The sequence below is a fragment of the Adiantum capillus-veneris genome, chromosome 7 (genome assembly GCF_014529385.1).
Source record: "Adiantum capillus-veneris isolate H3 chromosome 7, ASM1452938v2, whole genome shotgun sequence".
Taxonomy (NCBI): Eukaryota; Viridiplantae; Streptophyta; class Polypodiopsida; order Polypodiales; family Pteridaceae; genus Adiantum; species Adiantum capillus-veneris.
Genome location: NC_140937.1, coordinates 136,376,618 through 136,381,282, shown reverse-complemented (window position 1 = coordinate 136,381,282; position 4,665 = coordinate 136,376,618). Strand labels below are relative to the sequence as shown.

The 4,665-nt window shown below is 43.1% G+C and overlaps 1 pseudogene; it reads left to right on the top strand.

The window, feature by feature from the left end:
* The first annotated feature begins 708 nt into the window (after positions 1–708).
* On the top strand, positions 709–3,478 carry LOC147454670 (uncharacterized; annotated as a pseudogene).
* Positions 3,479–4,665: the final 1,187 nt, after the last annotated feature.

Sequence of the window (4,665 nt, the reverse complement as noted above, 5' to 3'; positions counted from 1 at the left end):
TACTGGTATTGGTACTTACTGGTACTGGTATTGGTACACGCGTGCACACACACACACACACACACACACACACACACACACACACACACACACACACACACACACACACACACACACACACACACACACACACACACACACACACACACACACACACATATGGCTGTTTATAGCGTGTTGCTATTTCCCTAGTATATTTTTGCTGGGACTGTTGGCTTGGGGAACTTTAGTGAATAACTCAGTTAAATTCACTACGTAATTTTTGTGAGATAGTACCTTAATGGTACCTAACCCTTAGATACTAAATGGGTTATGGACGGGCTACCTGGTTCTGTAAATGATGTCGTCTTCTGCTTAATAGCAAGGTGGTTTCCTCCTTATAGATCTACGATATTGCACTCTTAAGTGCGCGCTCTCTCTCTCTCTCTGTCTCTCTCTCTCTCTCTCTGTCTCTCTCTCTCTCTCTCTCTCTCTCTCTCTCTCTTCCCCCCTCTCTATGTACATGGCAGCACTGTTACACCATTCCCCTCTTGAAGCCGGGCCCACAATACGGCTAAGAAGGAAGGTGGCCGCATGCTCCAAACCCTATAAAAAGGTGAGCTTTACATGCGCACATAACATTGGTGGTGTCTGTATTTGGTAGAAGTATCTGTACATTAGGACTGTGAGGACTTTACCTACAAAGGGGTAGTGTTAAGTGTCAGATCTATGGCAAACGGCAAGGATAAGCAGGCTATTGTGGAGTTGACTGCTCCAACTCAATCTCAGGTGACTTTTATAGAAATGGATTGCTGTCCAAACTGTTTGATAATTGTGAGTATTCCTCATGCATATGCCGGTAGAGGCACTTGAATAACTTCTTCTACTGAACTTTATCTCATGAGAGCTTGTAAAGCACAAAGGGCTTCATATGTTTTTCCCCCCCTTGTAAATGATTTCATTTTTGAATATATGATTAGCTTGTCCTTTCTTATTATTTATCTTTGAAAGCAATCTAGTTGGGTGACATCTATAACATGTGGGATACCCATGTATCACTTGCATACAATATCAATACTAATCAAATGTTGTGTTGTTTCCATGGGTGCAGGAGAGGGTTACCTTCTCAACTATGGTTTTCAAAGTTCCTTGGCTGGAAGATGTGGACTATTATATCTTCTGGCTCTTGATTTCAACACATGTGTATAGACTGCTCTGTACTATGAATGGGAATTATACCTCCTTTTCATTGACATAGTTTCTAGCGTCTTTTGTAATCTGAAAGGATTCTTTGGTGTATATGTTATATTGTTATTGAAACACACACACCCCTAACACCAAGAATAGTAGTGATACTATTCAAAGATCTAGTTACTATATTTTAATCCCTCGATGTCTGTCCTAGATAATTTTACCTTGGATTGATCCTCAAGGGATGGGGCTCTCTTCACACGGCCCTTATAGGTACGCCTGGTCGGTTGAAGGCTGAAGAGGCTACCATGTCTTACCTTTGGTGATATATTTCTCTAAATAACTTTTTATGGAAATTGCAGAACTTAGCACTATCTCAAGGGTAGAGCTTCCTACGGTGCCTCTTTCTAAAGCATCGCTTTAGGTACTTAGATGCATTCAGGACCCTATGGCATCTGAACTAATAGCAGAGGCTTCAACTGATCTAGCCAATTTGGCATTAGAAAAAATATGAACCCTCTAGGGGCCCTTTAGGATTAAGGTTAATTAGAGGCCAACCAATGAGAAGAGGGTGGTGGACATACTCTATGCCCTCAAAAAAGTGGGGAGATGAAGTAGTCTTACACTTCAAAGCCCCCCCCAAAACTAGTGCTCAGGCAAAAATTGATTTTCTCTCTTTAGAACCCCTTTTCCAACCCCTCCTTGGTTGCAACCATCACACTCACCCTCTACTCCAACACTCGCTCTCTACACCATCTCCATTGCTGCAGCAATGAAGCTCCTCTCTCCCTCTCCTACCACCTCCCATTGCCACACCAAACAAGGTTATCAACTTTCTCCTCCCATTGCCACACCAAGCAAGGGTTATCCACCTTCTCCTATCACTTACTCCTACCTACATTGTAGCAACAAGCAAGGCCCTGCTCCTCCTCTTAATTTTCATTGTTCAAGTATGGCCAGCTCTACTCCGCAAAGGCGGCCAAAGGATGAGGTCACAACACTTGCATGCCACAACACAAGAGGTATAGATGATGAGTGGGTGCCACAAGAGTTCACCAAATGTGCTTGATTATACATGCAACCATCTGCTATTGGCCCTCACCGTGTGCAAAATCGTGCAAACTTGGATCATCATTGGAAAGGAAAGCTCCTTGGCTTCAAGAACTGCAAAGACAAGGGGACCGTAGCCATTGTGCAACATGTTTTCTCAATGTCAAGCATGCTATTGCAACAACCACCTCGATTTCCAACACATTGTAAGTACATGTTTTGAGAATACAAAGCTAGGTGTGAAATCACAATGTAATGTTTATGTGGATACATACTTAAGATTTTCCATGCATTTATAGTCATATTTCCATCCACATTGGTGGGGGAGCAACCACTACATAGTCTCTTCGGCACATTCAATGCTATACATGCGGATATTGGAGCAGAAATTTTCGCACATCTTTGCCCAACCAAACTGGTTCAAAGAAGGATTTTCTTCTATTCTCACTCTTATATTATGCCTACTTCTACACAAGAGTTTGGAAAGCTTGAACGCATCAAAGTATCTTCCTTATTAAGTATGGAGTGACCACACCCAGATTTGTGGTCGGTAGTATCTTTCAAGAAAAAGATGATAATAGATGTCCAAAACTCTTTGAAATACTCTAAAGCTTCTAGGTTTGTGGGCCTTAGTTGGCGTTTGCCTATTCATTGTTTCGTGCACATTTTCAAAGAGTTTGAATTTGTGGAGACTACCACAATGCTTGTATGTAAAGGCGTGCATTATGAAGAATTAGGAAGGCTTTTAGAAGAGGATTGGGGTTTTGTGGAGGGCATGCACAATGGGGATAGGTACCATTGTAAGGATGGAGCTTGAGGTATTGGGATATGCTATTTAAAATCCCGCACCTCCTTGTACATACGATTTCACTATGATCGTTGGATGTGCAAGCTTGGAGTGTGGACTCCTTTACAGAGCGTAAATGGCGCTATTGCAAGATTTGATATTGTAGTGAGGATGCCCAACGATTCTTTGGAGGCTGTCCAAGTGAACAAGCATTGCACTCTCAGTAATGTGCGAGAAAATTTGGCTATTATGGGTTTTGAGGCCCTTCATCAAGCACGATTTTGTTTGCAAGGTCACAAGGTAAGAATCCTTTCACCACATTTTCAATACATCATAGTTTGGCGATCATTGGTATTGTAATGAATGGCTACTTATTGTAATGAATGTCTACAGATTGGGAAGAGTATGGAAGACAAATTGAAGGTCGAGGAAGATTGGGGCATGGATGGAACTATGCTATCGCTCTTATAGCTTTGTAACTCTTGCAGTTTTGGAAACAATCCCCGATGTAATCAACATGATTTGCTTCGGCAAATTATGACTTTGAATAATTTTTCATATTGAGATGAAATTTCATTTTCGGTGAAAATGCCTTTTTTTTTGAAATTGGGGAAAGTGCCTTCTTTAAGAAAAGGACCATTATAAAAGGGGGGTTGCATAACTCATTCACACTTTTCATTTTCACAACACTTGAGCTCCTCCACTCTTTGTCTGCACCCTAGGCTAGACATGGATGCCTCCACAGCCTTTGCATCTGCACCCACATCCACCCCTTTGTCACGCTTCATCCTCTTCCTCGAGGACACCAATTACAGAGGGAAGTTGGACCTCCACACCTTCTTTACTCATCTCCCCGACCTTGACGCCACAATTTCCCTTCACATGGATGAGTTCACCGAGATTTCAGCGTTCATGGAGGAGCACATCATAAAATATTCCGTATCTATCTCTCCACATGCATGGATCTGGGTGCCTTACAATCTTTTGCTCTACATACACAAAGGTGATCGTCCATTCTCCAAGAAGTTGAGATGGTTCCAAGAAATTGCCACCGACGCATGCCATTTCTTGGACGAGCAAGCCCCAGGTGTGTCAACGCTCAAGAAGCACAAGTTGAGGGTGGAGTACCTTTTTTGACTGGCAACATTCATCTTCTTTGTGAGCAAGGAACCTGATTTGGAGGAGCTCCGCCTACCACAGCTTCAGGTTGGGTCCTTTATCAAGGACACCAAGGAGCAAGAGGTTGTCCCCATGAACCTTGCAACAGAAGGACATACACTTCGGCTTGAGTACCCCAGGGGGCTCGAGGATGTGGTTGAGAAATCCATCATTGTGGCTGGCCGTAGTGACACTCCAATGCCGCTACCATTGATGGATGAGGCTATCCCAGAGGTAGAAATTAGTGCTTCTCCTCAATGCTAGTGGATGGGGAGGAGTATGTATTTATGCATGACTTGGAGAAAGCATTTGGTTTGCGCATGGATGGATGCTTGAGTGAGCTATGCACCAACACCAAATTTTCCTTAGATAGTGTGCCAAATGCCCTTGAAAGCAAGCTCTTGCCACTTGGGGACTCTGTTATTACTGACACTATTGCACTTGTGTGTGCGGAGGCCCTGACAGCAGAGCAGTTGCACGTGGATGAGGAAGAATTTCAA